The sequence below is a fragment of the Palaemon carinicauda genome, chromosome 43 (genome assembly GCF_036898095.1).
Source record: "Palaemon carinicauda isolate YSFRI2023 chromosome 43, ASM3689809v2, whole genome shotgun sequence".
Lineage (NCBI taxonomy): Eukaryota > Metazoa > Arthropoda > Malacostraca > Decapoda > Palaemonidae > Palaemon > Palaemon carinicauda.
Genome location: NC_090767.1, coordinates 53,240,630 through 53,260,421, shown reverse-complemented (window position 1 = coordinate 53,260,421; position 19,792 = coordinate 53,240,630). Strand labels below are relative to the sequence as shown.

Below are 19,792 nucleotides of genomic sequence, written 5' to 3'. Positions count from 1 at the left end.
ACTAGGTTGGTTTGCTGTGAGGCATCAGACGAAAATCTCCCACCATCACCAATCCCCAATGGCTAGCGTGGTGATAAAATGGCCATACCCTAGACATGAATAAGGATGAGGTCTTTGTTCTGCAGTAAATTAGAAACGCCTGTGTTTGTATTTGTTATATATATATATATATATATATATATATATATATATATATATATATGTATATATATATATATATATATATATATATAAATATTCGAAAACTTTTTGGGAATCAATTCCAACATAGGTTTAAAGGCCGCTCATGAAGGACACAGGCAAGGGACAGTGACATTGCCCTATCAAGCAGGACAATGCCCTAGAGACTGAACATATATGATCAGCGCCTAAGCACCCTCTCCACCCAAGGTAGGACCATGGCGGGCCAAGCAATGGCTGCTGAAGACTCAGCAGATAGACCTATAGGCTCCCCAAACCTTAGCTCACAAGGATGGTGAGGTTGCAACGACCAAAAGGAACTAACGAGTTTGAGCAGGACTCGAACCCCAGTCTGGCGATCAACATATGCAACCACACAGACTTATATATGAGGTCAGGTCAGGTCAGGTCAGTAGAAACATTACTTAATATAAACATATGTGTCATTCATTTTCATTTATCAGTTCAAAGTGATAAAAGGAGACTTGAAATGGAATTAAAATTAACAAATCTATTTTATTACTAAATGATATATAATAAAAAGTTAGAAAAATCTAAAACTATTATATGATATATTAATTGTAATACACAAAGGCCAGTTGAATTAAGTTTACGATATATATCAGAGTTGAAATTCATTGCTTCTTTTCATTAGACAAAAAGATCTATGAAAGATTTAACATTCTTGTTTCTTTCCCTCGAAGAATGACACTAAAGTTAACATTCATCTTTGTGTAATAATTCTGTTCATTAATTGATTTAAAACTTTTGATCGCCATTGTACACAATAGACCTCAACTATATTTAATCTCTTCATCTCTATTTGAAGGAATTAACTGTTATTTCTCTTTACTTTAATTATAGAAGTATATAAGTATATAAGAATTCAATAAAGTAATATTATAACATCAATGCAATGAAAATTTCCTTCGTCTATAAGTCTGATGAAGGAATGGGACTCAAATGGGATAATGGACCTTATAGTCTAGGGCTTCTGGAATAGGTGGCATATCCCTGTTTTCACCCGAGACTTTTCAGCTCTATTTCCTATGCCTCCTTTATCAGGTTTTGTCCTTCAAGATGTATAAAAGGTAAAGGAAGTTATTATGGGTTCAGAGAGATAAAGGAAGATGATGATTCTCTTGAAAAATAAGAAGAAACACATTTGGGAAAAGAGGGAAGAGACAGAACTTCATTTGTTCCTGAAATTGTTTCTTCTTTTGGCAGAGACAACCTTTGCTCCAGTCAGTCCGGAGTTTGCCATCCAAGTGAAAGGTATTCAAGATATATTACTGTATAATAATTATCTGTATTTAGTGAATACAGATTACAGTATTATACAGGCCAAAGGATTTATCCTTTGATTGCCTTGATCACACTCGTGTGCAATAAGGTATGGGACTAGAACATTATTATTATTATTATTATTATTATTATTATTATTATTATTATTATTATTATTACAAGCTAGTCTATAACCCTAGTTAGAAAAGCAAGATACTATAAACCCAAGAGCTCCAACAGGGGAAAATAGCCCAGTGAGGAAAGGAAACAAGGAAATAACCTACAAGAGAAGAATAAACAATGAAAATGAAATATTTCAAGAACAGTAACAACATTATATTAGATCCTTCACATATAAAAACTTCAGAAGACAAGAGGAAGAGAAACAAGATAGAATAGTGTGCCCGAATGTACCCTCAAGCAAGAGAACTCTAACCCAAGACAGTGGAAGACCTTGGTACAGAGGCTATGGGACTACCCAAGACTAGAGAACAATGGTTTGATTTTGGAGTGTCCTTCTCCTAGAAGAGCTGCCTACCATAGCTAAAGAGTCTCTTCTACCCTTACCAAGAGGGAAGTAGCCACTGAACAATTACAATGTAGTAGGTAACCCCTTTAGTTAAGAAGAACTATTTGGTAATCTTAAGTGTTGAAAGGTGTATGAGGACAGAGGAGAATATGGAAAGAATAGGCCAGACTATTCAATGTATGTAACCAGAGAGAGGGATCCAACACTACGCCATTCAATGTATGTAACCAGAGAGAGGGATCCAACACTACGCCATTCAATGTATGTAACCAGAGAGAGGGATCCAACACTACGCCATTCAATGTATGTAACCAGAGAGAGGGATCCAACACTAGGCCATTCAATGTATGCAACCAGAGAGAGAGGGATCCAACACTACGCCATTCAATGTATGCAACCAGAGAGAGAGGGATCCAACACTACGCCATTCAATGTATGTAACCAGAGAGAGGGATCCAACACTACGCCATTCAATGTATGCAACCAGAGAGAGAGGGATCCAACACTACGCCATTCAATGTATGTAACCAGAGAGAGGGATCCAACACTACGCCATTCAATGTATGCAACCAGAGAGAGAGGGATCCAACACTACGCCATTCAATGTATGCAACCAGAGAGAGGGATCCAACACTACGCCATTCAATGTATGCAACCAGAGAGAGGGATCCAACACTACGCCATTCAATGTATGCAACCAGAGAGAGAGGGATCCAACACTACGCCATTCAATGTATGCAACCAGAGAGAGAGGGATCCAACACTACGCCATTCAATGTATGCAACCAGAGAGAGAGGGATCCAACACTACGCCATTCAATGTATGCAACCAGAGAGAGAGGGATCCAACACTACGCCATTCAATGTATGCAACCAGAGAGAGAGGGATCCAACACTACGCCATTCAATGTATGCAACCAGAGAGAGGGATCCAACACTACGCCATTCAATGTATGCAACCAGAGAGAGAGGGATCCAACATTACGCCATTCAATGTATGCAACCAGAGAGAGAGGGATCCAACATTACGCCATTCAATGTATGCAACCAGAGAGAGAGGGATCCAACACTACGCCATTCAATGTATGCAACCAGAGAGAGGGATCCAACACTCCGCCATTCAATGTATGCAACCAGAGAGAGAGGGATCCAACACTACGCCATTCAATGTATGCAACCAGAGAGAGGGATCCAACACTACGCCATTCAATGTATGTAACCAGAGAGAGAGGGATCCAACACTACGCCATTCAATGTATGCAACCAGAGAGAGGGATCCAACACTCCGCCATTCAATGTATGTAACCAGAGAGAGAGGGATCCAACACTACGCCATTCAATGTATGCAACCAGAGAGAGGGATCCAACACTCCGCCATTCAATGTATGCAACCAGAGAGAGAGGGATCCAACACTACGCCATTCAATGTATGCAACCAGAGAGAGGGATCCAACACTACGCCATTCAATGTATGCAACCAGAGAGAGAGGGATCCAACACTACGCCATTCAATGTATGCAACCAGAGAGAGGGATCCAACACTACGCCATTCAATGTATGCAACCAAAGAGAGAGGGATCCAACATTACGCCATTCAATGTATGCAACCAGAGAGAGAGGGATCCAACACTACGCCATTCAATGTATGCAACCAGAGAGAGAGGGATCCAACATTACGCCATTCAATGTATGCAACCAGAGAGAGAGGGATCCAACACTACGCCATTCAATGTATGCAACCAGAGAGAGAGGGATCCAACACTACGCCATTCAATGTATGCAACCAGAGAGAGGGATCCAACACTACGCCATTCAATGTATGTAACCAGAGAGAGGGATCCAACATTACGCCATTCAATGTATGCAACCAGAGAGAGAGGGATCCAACACTACGCCATTCAATGTATGCAACCAGAGAGAGGGATCCAACACTACGCCATTCAATGTATGTAACCAGAGAGAGAGGGATCCAACACTACGCCATTCAATGTATGCAACCAGAGAGAGAGGGATCCAACACTACGCCATTCAATGTATGCAACCAGAGAGAGAGGGATCCAACACTACGCCATTCAATGTATGCAACCAGAGAGAGAGGGATCCAACACTACGCCATTCAATGTATGCAACCAGAGAGAGAGGGATCCAACACTACGCCATTCAATGTATGCAACCAGAGAGAGAGGGATCCAACACTACGCCATTCAATGTATGCAACCAGAGAGAGAGGGATCCAACACTACGCCATTCAATGTATGCAACCAGAGAGAGAGGGATCCAACACTACGCCATTCAATGTATGCAACCAGAGAGAGAGGGATCCAACACTACGCCATTCAATGTATGCAACCAGAGAGAGAGGGATCCAACACTACGCCATTCAATGTATGCAACCAGAGAGAGAGGGATCCAACACTACGCCATTCAATGTATGCAACCAGAGAGAGAGGGATCCAACACTACGCCATTCAATGTATGCAACCAGAGAGAGGGATCCAACACTCCGCCATTTAATGTATGCAACCAGAGAGAGGGATCCAACACTCCGCCATTCAATGTATGCAACCAGAGAGAGGGATCCAACACTACGCCATTCAATGTATGCAACCAGAGAGAGGGATCCAACACTACGCCATTCAATGTATGCAACCAGAGAGAGGGATCCAACACTACGCCATTCAATGTATGCAACCAGAGAGAGGGATCCAACACTACGCCATTCAATGTATGCAACCAGAGAGAGGGATCCAACACTACGCCATTCAATGTATGCAACCAGAGAGAGGGATCCAACACTACGCCATTCAATGTATGCAACCAGAGAGAGGGATCCAACACTACGCCATTCAATGTATGCAACCAGAGAGAGGGATCCAACACTAGGCCATTCAATGTATGCAACCAGAGAGAGGGATCCAACACTACGCCATTCAATGTATGCAACCAGAGAGAGGGATCCAACACTAGGCCATTCAATGTATGCAACCAGAGAGAGGGATCCAACACTACGCCATTCAATGTATGCAACCAGAGAGAGGGAACCAACACTAGGCCATTCAATGTATGCAACCAGAGAGAGGGATCCAACACTACGCCATTCAATGTATGCAACCAGAGAGAGGGATCCAACACTAGGCCATTCAATGTATGTAACCAGAGAGAGGGATCCAACACTACGCCATTCAATGTATGTAACCAGAGAGAGGGATCCAACACTACGCCATTCAATGTATGCAACCAGAGAGAGGGATCCAACACTACGCCATTCAATGTATGCAACCAGAGAGAGGGATCCAACACTACGCCATTCAATGTATGTAACCAGAGAGAGGGATCCAACACTACGCCATTCAATGTATGTAACCAGAGAGAGGGATCCAACACTACGCCATTCAATGTATGCAACCAGAGAGAGGGATCCAAGACTACGCCATTCAATGTATGCAACCAGAGAGAGGGATCCAAGACTACGCCATTCAATGTATGTAACCAGAGAGAGGGATCCAACACTACGCCATTCAATGTATGCAACCAGAGAGAGGGATCCAACACTACGCCATTCAATGTATGCAACCAGAGAGAGGGATCCAACACTACGCCATTCAATGTATGCAACCAGAGAGAGGGATCCAACACTACGCCATTCAATGTATGCAACCAGAGAGAGGGATCCAACACTACGCCATTCAATGTATGCAACCAGAGAGAGGGATCCAACACTACGCCATTCAATGTATGCAACCAGAGAGAGGGATCCAACACTACGCCATTCAATGTATGTAACCAGAGAGAGGGATCCAACACTACGCCATTCAATGTATGTAACCAGAGAGAGGGATCCAACACTAGGCCATTCAATGTATGCAACCAGAGAGAGGGATCCAACACTAGGCCATTCAATGTATGCAACCAGAGAGAGGGATCCAACACTACGCCATTCAATGTATGCAACCAGAGAGAGGGATCCAACACTACGCCATTCAATGTATGTAACCAGAGAGAGGGATCCAACACTACGCCATTCAATGTATGTAACCAGAGAGAGGGATCCAACACTACGCCATTCAATGTATGCAACCAGAGAGAGGGATCCAACACTACGCCATTCAATGTATGCAACCAGAGAGAGGGATCCAAGACTACGCCATTCAATGTATGCAACCAGAGAGAGGGATCCAAGACTACGCCATTCAATGTATGTAACCAGAGAGAGGGATCCAACACTACGCCATTCAATGTATGCAACCAGAGAGAGAGGGATCCAACACTACGCCATTCAATGTATGTAACCAGAGAGAGAGGGATCCAACACTACGCCATTCAATGTATGCAACCAGAGAGAGAGGGATCCAACACTACGCCATTCAATGTATGCAACCAGAGAGAGAGGGATCCAACACTACGCCATTCAATGTATGCAACCAGAGAGAGAGGGATCCAACACTACGCCATTCAATGTATGCAACCAGAGAGAGAGGGATCCAACACTACGCCATTCAATGTATGCAACCAGAGAGAGAGGGATCCAACACTACGCCATTCAATGTATGCAACCAGAGAGAGAGGGATCCAACACTACGCCATTCAATGTATGCAACCAGAGAGAGGGATCCAACACTACGCCATTTAATGTATGCAACCAGAGAGAGGGATCCAACACTCCGCCATTCAATGTATGCAACCAGAGAAGAACCCCCCAAAAGGGGAAAAACTCAAGCCTGGATAGGAAAAACTTCCCTCGGAAGGAAAGTTACCCACCCAAGGAGGCAAGCCTCCTGAGTTCTAAAATGAACTGGAGAGCTGTCAATCGTCACGGGAGTACTTCCAGTAGAAGGAGACATGCCCCTGACGAAAATCCAAAACTGGAGGCAGCAACAGCCGAATCCCCAGGCCTCAACAAGACAGCTCACACCGTAGCCATATTACAGAAACGAACTAGATCGGTAACTGTAAAAAAATAAAAACAAAAAACATTAGTACACATTCATTCCCCCGGGAAGGCTCCGAAGAGGAATCCCGAGGGAAAGGAACAAGCATTACACAACAGGCACGTGCCCTCACAACCACTTACACTAACGTAAGGAGAGCTGTAACCAAAACAGATTTATAACAATTATAATTATGAAATTATGTAATTATGTAATTTAAAAAAAGAATGAACACTAAAGAAAGAACGAAAACCCCGAAAGGAATCGTTCTCCAAGCTGAAAAATTAACAACTACAATTAGATTCATAAACTAATTGCGACAAAACGTACGGCGTAGCAACCCCCCCACACGGGAAGGAAGCTACAAGGGCGTAGTAACACGTAGTAAAAGGGTGAACGACCTCAAGAGAGAGAGAGAGAGAAAGAATGAAGTCAAACTCGATCGCAACCTATAAAATTACGCCGTGGTGGCCTAACTGCCGAGGACTCCACGGAGATATCGTACACTACACACACAATTCTGAAAAGGAAACTTACAGATTTCTATACTCAAATATATATACAAACATGAAAACATGTTTACATATAAATTGAGTAAAAGAAAAGTAAGTGATTAAGTAAAGACAAAACAAACAATGGCTGCCAAGCGAGGACCAAGACAGAGACGTCTGTCCCAGTCCGAGCCAAAAGTGAAAGTGAGCATTCACCTGTGTGTGAGGGGGGGAGGGGTAGCTAGCTACCACTCCCCTACCCCCCCCCCCCCCCCCCCCGTTAAATTCTAATGGCTCGCCATTTCAGCTGCGCTAAAAGGTAAACCCAATGTAAATAGCGTGGTTTGTATTTCGGTTATGGAACAAATCATTATTTATCACTTCATCATGCGCGTTAAATGCCTTCGTTTGTTTACTGAGCGTGGTTGTTTACTGAGCGTACTTTATGACGCCGTCGTTTCAGGCGGCGTCATAAAGAAAAACATTTCATTTGGAAGTCCTAAGAAAAATTAAGTAAAACATTGGTAATAACCAAATCAACATACTGTACTGAATAATCAATATAATCGATGCAAAAACTAACCTATACACAGATGTGTAAAGGCATTAGTTTCTTCATTATGATCAGAGATAAATGTAAACAAAACATTGCTTGCCATTTTTTATCGTGCTTTTTGGCGTGTTTAGGAAACGCATGATATAAAATCGCCTTTAATATTTGTGCCTGTTTTAGTTTAGGGTACTATAGTACATGCATTAAGTGTTCTGTACATTAAAGGGTAGTTTGTTAACAGTACTATGTACAAGGGAAGGTTTTAAAAGTCTGAATATACATGTTAAATAAATACGTAAATATGGTGTCACTACTTCGTGGATTTTCACCTATCGCGGTCGGGTCTGGAACCTATCTACCGCAATAAACGAGGGTTCACTGTATTATGGAACATACTTATGATGAAGCTGGAAGACTAGCTATTAAGACTTTCAAGTGCGGTGCAATTACCTAGCCACTAGTTAGCAAAGGGTGGTAGTAGGTACACACACACACACACCAGTGGTGTCTCATCATTTTTGCTGGCAGGCAGGACTTACAGAGGGATAGGTGATGGCGGACCAATTTGCATAAAGAGCTACAGTTTTGTATTGCTAGGAAAAATACAAATAACTTTTTGTCATTTGTTGTGTCACCGAAATACAAACCTTCCGCTCTTTATTAGGGAAGACTCCCCCTTTAGGTGGATGGAAGTCCTAACCAACTGGCTGGCTCTTGACCTGGGGTTCCAACCCGTGCTACATGCGCATAAGGAGGAATACCCTGACCCCTCGCTAAAATCTGTGCCATAGCATCCTTTAGCAGCCTGAGCCATCTGTGTGATTGTGTGATATCAGCAGTGTGACTAGTCTAGGTAAGAATTCTTAGGAATAAATCTTTGAACCAACCATAGACATACCCAATCCTCTCTAACCAGGGAGTATGGGGACGCAACAAGTATATATCTCTAAACCAGGTTACGCAAGGGAAATGGTTATTACCTGCAGACAGAGGAGGCCAGCGTGCAGAGTACCGTAGGTGCTGTGCCCCGAGAGGGGAAGATGAAAGAAAGGAAGAGCCAGTCATTCTTCTCATTCATCCCAGACTTCATCCAAGGTAACCTCTGCCCTCCACTATACACTACCTGTCCATCAAGGAGCTAGAGGTGTTTAAACCACTTGTTGAGCAGCAACCACAAGACAATTGGAGAATGTCTCCATGTTCCTGTGGGTCACGTCTTGCAGGAAGTGGTCGGTGAAGGTAATTTAACGGTTCCACACACACGCTTGCAGGACCTGCGTCACAGAGTAGTTCTTGAATCGCTAGGGACGTGGCAATGCCCCTAATGTATTAAGCTCTAGGTTTTTTTGTCTGAGGAGAAGGATCAGGATTCAAGGCCCAGTCTATGACCTTACGAACCCCTGCTGATATAGTGTTCTTGGTGATCCCTCGACTTTCTCCATGCTGGCCAAAAGTGCTTCCACTAGGGGGCGAGCACCTGCAGTTCTTCTGAGGTAGCATCTCAAGGCCCTCACTGGACTAAGTGGCAGTTGATCTAGGTCATCTGTTACATTACGGTGACTTTCAATTTAGAACGACCCGAATCTTGGATCCGCTACTCCCGAATTTTGAGTTTTGGCGATAAACCCATCCCCTTAAATGGGAGATGTCTTAGGAATAACCATGGAGTTCACTTACTCTCTTGGCCGAGGCCAAAGCGAGAAGGATACAGTCTTTTGAGTCAGGTGAAGAACAGATGCCTGGCGTAATGTTTTGTAAGGGGCACCACTTCAGAGATCAAAGAACACGAACCACGTTCCATGAAGGAGGTCAACTTCCGACTGTGGAGAAGCAAGCTCGAAACTCCGTATGAGGAGAGAGAATTCCAACAAAGAGGAGATATTTGTTCCTTTCAGTCTAAAGGTGAGGCTCAAGGCTGAGCAATAGCCTTTAACCGGTGAGACTGAGAGGAGCTTTTCCTCTTGAAGGTAAATGAGGAAATGCACTATTGCTGAAATGAAGGCATAAAGGGGAGAAATATCCCTTCTAAGACACCAACCACAGAAGATATTCCACTTGGCCTGGTAGACTATAGCTGAAGATTCCCGAAGGTATCCGGACATCATCATCGCAACATATTGCGAAAATCCTCTCTGCATGAGGATATGTTGGATAACCTCCAGGCGTGAAGAAGGATGAACTCTACAGCTTTGTGGTAGATGTTCACGTATGGTCATTTGAGCAGGTCGTGCCATGGAGGGAATTCTCTCAGGACTTCTGTCAGTAGCTGAAAAAGGTCCGGAAACCATTCCGCATGATGCCATAGCAGAGCTAAGAGGATCATTACTAGATTGGAGGAAGATCTTGCCTTATTGAGCCTCCTTCTCATCAAGCAAAATGGGGGAAAGGCGTCAACATCAATGTTGTCCCACCGTTGTTGGAATGCATCTTGCCAGAGAGCCTGGGGATCCGAGACAGGGGAATAGTAAAGCGGGAGTTTGTTGTTCAGGGACGTCACGAACAGGTTCACTGTCGGGGAACCCCATAAAGTCAGGACTTTGTTCCCTACTAGACAATTCACAGACCACTCGGAGTCCACTATCAAAGTCTTTCTGCTCAGGTTGTCTGCAAGCACATTCCTTTAGCCTGGAATGAAGCGAACCGATAGGGACACCAAGTTGTCTTCTGCCCATTTTAGCATCTTCACTGCTACACGACAAAGGTGCTGCGAATATGTGCTTAGATCTTTCATACTAGGACCAGAGCCTGGAGGTTGTTTGATAAAGCAGATGGGGTCCCAACCCTTCTTTTGATGCATCTAAGCATCAATTCCAATGGGAGTACGAAAAGGTCGACTCTCGGTGGAGATTCTCGTCTGTTAACCACCATTCTAGGTCCGTCCTCTGCTTGGACACCATGGTGACCAACAAACCTGGAGAGACCTTGTGTTGAACCCCCCTGGACCTCAGCCGCCACTGAAGTGAACAAATTCGTAGATGGCCATTGAGCACTAGATGTTCCAGGGATGATAGGGGACCTATGAGACATAACCACCGATGAGCTGGGAGTACATCTCGCTATAGGAATGGACTTGCGAACTTCTTCAGCCTCGGGATCCTATCGTCTGATGGGAAGAGTTTCTGCAGGTTGGTGTCGAAGATCATTCCAAGGTAGACTGGTCTTTGTGATGGTAGCAGGGACAACTTCGAGGTTTACCACAATCCCTAGGTCGTAAAAAAGACTTAAGAGTCTATCTCGGTGTTGAAGAAGGGTAGCCACAGAATCTGCTAGGATCAGCCAGTCGTCCAGGTATTTTAGGAGACAGATGCCAATCCTGTGGGCCTAAGTTGACACTAGGGAGGAAACTCTTCTGAAAACCTGAGGTGCTGTTCACAGGCCGATGCACAGCACCTTGAACTGGTATTTTCTGCTTTCGTAGATGATCCTCAGATACTTCATGGATGACATGTACTGGGATTTGGAATTATGCGTCTTTTAGGTCTAACTTGCACATGAAGTTCTGTGGTTTTACTGCTTGTCTCCATTCTGATAGAGTCTGTTGTACAAACTTGTTCAGGGAGGAATGAATGAATGAATGATTTAAAGTTTTCAGGCATCCTGACATCTAAGGTCATTGACGCCGGTAACATTTAATTTATGTATACAAAAGTAAAAAATTAAATAAAATAAAAAATTAAAGAGTATTCAATTAAAATCATAAAAATTGAATGTCATAAAAGTTAAATATTTTTCAGAAGACCTGCTTCTGAAATAAATCTAAAAATGCCACTTGCATGGTAGGACACATCATTTCCAAGAATCTTGGCAAGGATGAACCTGCCTCCCTCACCTCGAGGCTCAAACAAATATCTATTCCGCAAGATGTTATAATTGGGGCATTCGGTCAACAAATGCCTTACTGTTAGAGGTACTAAACAGTTGTCACAATACGGTTGGTGTTGGCCCTTCAGCAGAAACTCGTGTGTCAACCGAGTGTGACCAATACGGAGACGACAAAGAGACGTCTCCCATTTTCGGGGCATCATATTATACCTCCAAGGAGATATGTCATTTGTTACTTCCCTCATTTTATTGCCATCTTGACTATCCCATTGCTGTTGCCATTTATTGCAAACCAATTTCTTGATGTCAGGTAAGAAATCATTACAGGGAATGGGATACCTTCTTGGCAGCAACTCGGATGCAGCCTCCTTAGAGCCAGTGAATCTGCCTTCTCATTCCCGGACACACCTACATGTGCTGGAACCCAACAAAATTGAACTGTTATACCTCTCCGTCCAATAAGGAAAAGCCATTTTAAAATCTTTAAAACTAGAGGGTTATTAGAATTAAAAACTTCCATAGCTTGAAGGACACTCCTTGCATCACTAAAAATTGTAAAATTACCCTCCTTCTCCAACGCTATTTTCTCAATAGCGGTTAATATGCCATACAGTTCGGCAGTAAATATGGAAGCGGTCAGAAGAAGTGCACCTCTACAATTAAAACCATTACTATGTACTCCAAATCCAACGCCAGCATCAGATTTGGAGCCATCAGTATAGATAAAAGTTGATCCTCTATGTTCTTTAACATGTTCATTAAAAAGAGACCTGGCTTCTATGTCTGACATATTCTTCTTATCTCCAATAAAATATTTACAAAAAGATATCTCTGGTAACTTCCATGGAGGCGTTGATGATACCTTGAATGGAAGTACCTTATTTCTAATTATATCCACACTATTTAATAATCGTTTCACCCGAAAGCCATAAGGTTGAGGAGATAGTCTGTTGTACAAACTTGTTCAGGGAGGAAAGGTTGATGACAGATCTCCAGCCTCCAGATGCCTTTCCACAAGAAAGAGTCAACTGTAGAAGCCTGGGGACTCATGGAGAGTGCCCTTCTTCAACATGGTCAGGACTTCTTAGCCCAGAGGGCCCTCTTCATCACAGATCACTTCGTGAAGGAGCTCAACGGACCTGGAAGCAGAGTCAACGGAGGCAGAGATTGCGTGAAAAGGACGCAATTTCCTGAATGAATAACGGAAACAGTCCTAGACTCTGACACGTGTTGCAGCCACCTCTGCAACCAAAGTTGCAGGCATCCCCCCACTGGTGGAAAAATGAGAGGATTGGCCTACCTAGCAGGAGCATCCTTGACCACTACCTCTTCCTCCTCAGTTGTACCTGCTTCCCTTCGGCTGTTCTCGGGCAGAAAAGGGCTTCTTGGAAGATCCCTTGGAAACTCTAGAACTACTGCTATTCCCCTGCAGTCTAGATGTCTGGTTTCCTTGGTAGAGGAGGCGATCCATAGGAACTGGAGGTCATAGCTCTCTGAAGGAGAGTCCTGGCTTAACTTCCTCCAGCTCTCTCAACATCTTAAATGCTCAACAATGATGGTCCCTCCATCGTCGAGTTCCTAATCCTCACAACTTCTGGCTTGGGAAATTGTCTATGGAACTTTTGAACTATCAAGTCTGGTCAACTGAGGATCAAATTTGCCCACAAGTTACTTGGTGGGCAAGGAACTCCACGGTTCTGGTTCCCCACAATCGTAACATTGCCATGGACTCTCTGGTATGTTCTTGAGACCAGTCCTCCGTCCTGATCAGGTGGCCAACTGACCCTAGCCACAGATCAAGTCACAAAGTTACCGGCATAGCGAACTTTGTGACCTCTCAAAATTTAGGGCATCGGACGATGAGAAGATGACAGGCAGGCTACAAAGCTTCTGGTATGAAAACCCTCTTGTTAAGGCAGAGGTAAGGCAAGTCTATTTTCTTCAATCACCTCAAAGTACCTCCTGTGCTGTACAAAAAGGGGAGGTAGAAACTTGTAGGAGTCGCTGGCACGAAGTGAAACTGAAGTCCCAGGGATTTGAGAAAAGGTCCTCTTTCTGGCCCCTTTCAACCCCCTCGAGCAGGACAAAGCCGAGCTAGTCTCTGGGTGCCGTATAAATGGTCTAGCACCGCGTCATTCCCTTCCGGCAGAGCAGTAGAAAGGTTGTCGAAGACATCGATGGCCCTCATGTAGGCTAGCACCTACCAGCATGCATGGTCGGAATCCTTCTGCTCGGCCTCCTTATATCTGGGACTTGCTGCCCTGGGAAAAGTGTCATCATATCCCAAGTCCTGGTCATCATCCACCTACGAGCTCTTAGTCATAGGAGCTCCGGGTGGGTTGTAGTTGTCTTCATAGTGCTGGTAGGATTCCCTAGATGTTGCGGGAGACTCTCTCACCATCATCATTACTTCTGAAGCAGAGGGGTTCCTTATCCTCTCCTCAGGCTGAATCGACGTTCTAGCAGAATGGTTTTTCGGCAAGGTCTTCGAGTCCTTACTCTCTCCCCAAGGAGAGGAAGGAACTCTGCCAGCAGGGAAGGTCTTGCATTCTCCTTGGGTCTGGAGGAATCGGAAGTAACCTTAGTGGAGAGACGTGTGAAGGCTGCTCTTATCCCTTTGATGAAATGCGCTGTTCTGGAGTGACGACCTTGATGAAAGAACGTCGGTAGGATTCAGTGAAAAAGATCTCCCTGGGGAATCTCCAACACAGTTTGTGTGGGGGTGCAGGGTGTCTCCTGGAGGAGGAGGAGGATTCCTCTGCCTTCTCCTATTCTTGGTTGGCGTCATAGGTGTTATCTCCAACTGGGAGAAATCTTGTTGCCACGTCTGCAAAGATACATTAAGATTACGCACATTAGATCTGTTATGTGACACAATCATCAGGGATTGATGTTTCTGAGGTAGGACCGGAACCAAACTCCTCCACCTCGGGTCGGAAGGAGAAGAGGAGACCTTTGAAGGAACAGAAGTCTGCAACAGGATGCAAGATGTGCTGGTCAAGGCTGCTGGTCCAAGCTTACCTACGGGACACTACAGCAAACCAGTAACTCCCAGGCAAAGTGCTCTTACCAAATTGCCAAACCATGGAGCATCCTTAACAAAGGCTGGGATAGAGTATAGTGGTTCATTGGAATGTCTGTGGGCTGGAGATTGCCTATGCGGAGTCAGTGGTCTCATAATCTGTTGGGAAGTTTGTGTTCTCTTACCTGTATGTATAAAAATGGCCATGCCGTCTCGCTCTATCTTACTAGAGCGAGTACGCGAACGTGGAGCTCTGGGGTTGCGCTTGACTGAATTGCATTCTATTGCTTTTCTATGCATTGTGCGGACACATGGTGCTGCGAAGTCGTTCATCACCGGGCAAGTGCTTGCTGCTGGAGAGCGCTTGTTACTAGGCAAGTGTTCACCAATAGAAGAGTGCTTGCTACTGGGTGAGAGCTCACTACTAGGCAAGCAATATTTTTAATCGGCGAGTGTTCGCTACTGGGTGAGAGTGTGCTATTGAGTGAGATCTTGCTGTGGGGTGGTCAGAAGTTGCTGGGTGATCGCAAGCTGCAGGTCTGTTGTGCGTTGCTGGGTAATTGCGAGCTACTTGTGCACTGCTGTATGGTTTCTAAAATCTGCATCGCCGTGTGCTACTGGACGGTAACGAGAAGATGGGCAATTGCGAGCAGGAACTAGTTCGTTAGTTGAGGTAGAACTTCGAGAAGAGTTCTACACGTAGGTGGGCGATCATGCGGAGAGTGATCTCGTTCGGGATGCCGAGAGCACGAAGACAGTGTCTCACTGCTGGAATGTCATTTTCGTGAAACGTAGCGTCGGGTTGGAGAGGAGTCACGGACTGGGGCGCAGTCATGAGCTGGGGACCATGGCTCCCGAGGCCGGAACTCTAACTGCCTGGAAGGGAGCTACCTTACTCAACGTACCCACCTTCTTAGGCTTAAAGTTGGGGAGCCACCAGTTGTTGGGGATATCTGACACACTTGCAACTGCCCAGGAGGTACCAGGGGAGCCTCAGCCTTAGCTACCAACTCCCTCAACAAAGTCATGGAGGACCAACCTGAAAAATTTAAGGAAGCCAAAGACTTCCTTAGGTAGCCAAAGACTTCCTTAGGTTAAACTCGTCGTCAACAGCTGCACAGTCAAGAGCAAAGAGCTTTTAAGGAGGAGTGCGGCAAACGCTATGAATTCCCCACGCACCAGCGAAACCAGAGAAGCTAAATGATGTAGCTCTGATGCCTCCAAGCCCCTGTAACATATTCCTAAGGGATAGATCCAGGGGCGAATGCACACTGGCTGCAGCAGTGGTCGAACACCTCAAGGGGAGAGCAGAAGTTATAGAATTCCCCAGTGTCTTCTTGGGCGGTGCCCAGTCCGAACCCGTCAAACGCATCGCTCACTTCTTCCCCTTCAGGAAGTACGCCTGCCACTGCACAGGAGGCCATGACCTACACTCAGTACATGGGGATGCCTGCAAACAGTCATGCCTCCTACAAGAAGGACAGAGAGAGTGTGGATCTAGAGCTGGTTTAACCATAAACCAGTTGCAAAGTCTATCCTCCCTCAAGCAAACATGAACTTCTTGCTTCCATTCCATGAAGAGAAAAAAATGAATACATTTGACAAGTGCTGTGTGTACTTGTGTACACAATAGCAGCAAAATCAAAGGTGAAGGCTTTATGACTGGATGATGCTCTGCTATCCAACTTCAATGACTGACTCCAGCTCAGGCTGAATCAATCTCTCCAATCAAAGGACCAGGAACAAATAAACTGTTCTCTTAGGCTTAACCACGTGTCTCTATTCTAATGCTTGAAGTATTAGCAGACTCAGGAAGAGGGAAGGAAGGGCAGAGAGTGGAGTATGGTCCACAAAAAACACTCAAAATTATGGTACGGGGAGAGAAACAGTAAGAGTGATGCAATGCCATTTCTATCGTTCAGCAGTGAAAAAAATCGCAAGGGAAAAGGACAAACTTGAATTTCCCCTTGTAAGTATCATCCTGGCACAGGAAGACAGATGTTGGAACTCCTTCCTCCAACACAATTTTCCTCAGTTAAATTGACAGTCCAACACAATTTTCCTCAGTTAAATTGACAGTCTTCACCATAGCGAGGGACGGGACCGCAAAAGTAAAACCGTCCAACAGAACTGTGCGGATAACTATCACACAGTTATCATAATTGGGGAGGAATCTGCGTTATGCAGCTTGGAATGAGGTTTCACGACGCACCGTGAACTCCTCATGGAAGAAACTGTTGCCAGCTGTTGTGGCAGAACGAGACTTCGAAGGTTTTGATCCCTCAACCGAAGACAAGGCAGTTGATGATGATGTCCCTGAGGGTGATGTTGAGGAAATAATTTCAATCGGGAGGTCCATGGGGCTTGTTGTCGATGAGGCTGACGTCCATAACCTTATCGAGGAGCACAGGGAGGAGCTTACGACTGAAGACTTGAAGGAGTTGGAGGCAATGCAGTTGAACATCATTCAAGAAGAGCACAGCTCTAGTGGTGGCGAGGACGGGGGGGGGGGGGGTATGAAAACCTTAAGAGTTTCATTGAAAAGAAACACCCAGAAAAACTTCACATAAGTTGTCTTATGAAGAGTGTTAATGACAAGTGTATGAGTCATTTTAGAAATATGTTGAGGAATTGTCAGAAACAGGCTTCTTTGGATAGATATTTCTCCAAAAGAGAAGTGTCAGAAAGCAAAGACGATAATAGCGATTCTATCAAAAAAGCTAAAAAAGAGTAATTTTTTAAGTTCTAAAAAAAAAAATCATAAAAAAAATTTCATAAGACAATAATAAAAAAAAAGCATTTTTAATTTTAAGTGTTCAATAGTAAGAATAAATTTATTATTAAGTGTACATAACATAATTAGCATTGATACGTTTTTATATCTACCGTCTCCTCCCCCCTCTGCCTCCACCCACTACCAGCTCAAGTCACGTCACTCCAAAGGTAAATAAAATTTAATTTTTCCTTTACAGTACAGTATATAATTTTTATTTATCCTGTAATGTTATTTAATTATATACTGTACAGTAAATGTATATTATAAGTATACTGTAGTACAGTGCTTACTATACTATTTTGTTACATACAAATTTTCAATGTCTTTACCTGGGGTTTAGCACGCAATAGCTATTCTATTGCCCGCCATACGACATTTTCACCATACGATACCAACTCCGGAACGGATTAATGTCGTATGGCGGGGGCCTACTGTACTGTTATTACTAATTACATTATTAATGATTAATTATTGTTATCAATTACTAATTGTTATTAATTATTATTAATTAGTAATTATTATTAATTGCAAATTATTTTTAATTACTAATTATTATTATTATTAATTATTATTAATTACTAATTATTATTATTATTAATTATTATTATTATTATTATCATTATTAATTACTAATTATTATTATTATATTAACTATTATTAGTAACTACTTAATATTCTTAATTATCATTATCAATTATTATTGTTAATTACTTATTATAATTGATTACGAATTATCATCATTAATTACCAATTATTATAAATTATTATTAATTGCTAATTACTATTATCATTTTTAATTACTAATAAGTATTATTAATTATTATTATTAATTGCTAATTATTCTTAATCATTATTATTAACACATTATTTATCATTATTACTAATTACAAATTTATTATTTACTATTATCAACTATTTTCTTTATTAATATTTTCATTATTATTTATTATAATTTATCTATCATTTATTATTATTATTATTATTATTATTATTATTATTATTATTATTATTATAATAATAACTATTATTATTAATTATCATTATTATTATCCTTATTATTTTTAATACTATTATTATTGTTATTGTTGTTATTATTTATTATTATTTAGGCACAAGCAATTCATTTGCCCTACAATTAAATGTTCAAAACGAAACTTGAAAGCGTTTACCAAATTACCGAAATAAAAAAGGGATAAATTTTAAAGGAATCCTTTTTAAAGGATACAATTACAGAACCTACTTATTCAGCCATTGTCTAGTCAAAATTTATCCTACCAATAACAAACATTAAAACAACTCTTTCCTTCCTAACAAACAACTCTTTCCTTCCTAACCTAACCTAGTGGGTAAATTTGTATTGTATTACAACCTAGGGCTCATCCGGAGAGGAGTTAGCCTAATATTAACAAAACCATTTTTTTTTTATTTCAAAACTCACTTAGGCCAGAATAACAAAGTTAAACTGGAAGACTAAGGAACAAGACCAATTTAATTAAGTGGTCATGAGCTAATTCTTTGTTGAAACAAGTGAAGTTTATATATGTAATTATTCCGTAGCCTAAAACCATTTTCAGTAACATCATAGGCTATCCTAAGAAAGCCCACATCACATATACATCCAAAAACATTGTTTTAACACATTTTACATATTCAAATATATCCCAAAACTACTCACCAAAGAATGAATGAAGTCTCATTGATAAATTCACTTCACTAAACCGATTAAAATAATCGCACACTTAATATAAATAAAACTTTCGAAGGGTCTGAGGAAGTAGTTTAAGAACGTTCACTCAGAAGATTTGTTTTGGATGACGTCACTGGACAAGGACTCTAAACGAAGAGAGCCAAGGACTATCAAGTGTAACAGAGTCTTCTATTGGTAAGAAAATGTTGTTTTTATTAGTATAAAAGAGAATGCAAGAGTGATTTTTAAGTTTCCTTTTGCCATCAAAGTAAATACCATTCAAGGTGTGAAATAAGGTACGGTATATGCCTACGACAGGGAATAAAAGTGTGTATGACCTGCATCTACCTCCAGTATGATCATTCAAATTCCCTACGATCTGCATTTCTCGTTTCCGAGTCCAATCGTTCGATTTCATTGAGCGTCGGCTTCGTTTACAATTTAGTTTTAAATCTGTAAATCATAACTTTATTTAAGTAACTTGTGCTTTATTTTTGTTTATGTCTAAGTTAATTGATTT

At 42.4% G+C, this 19,792-nt stretch overlaps 1 long non-coding RNA gene across 1 annotated transcript in view; it reads right to left on the bottom strand.

Annotated features, from left to right (window-relative positions):
- Positions 1–19,305, bottom strand: part of LOC137633385 (uncharacterized) — a 233,424-nt gene extending 214,119 nt beyond the window's left edge. The window contains exon 1 of the long non-coding RNA XR_011042185.1: positions 19,261–19,305. This is a non-coding gene — a long non-coding RNA (uncharacterized lncRNA). The remainder of the gene's footprint in view (positions 1–19,260) is intronic.
- Between the last annotated feature and the right edge of the window lie 487 nt (positions 19,306–19,792).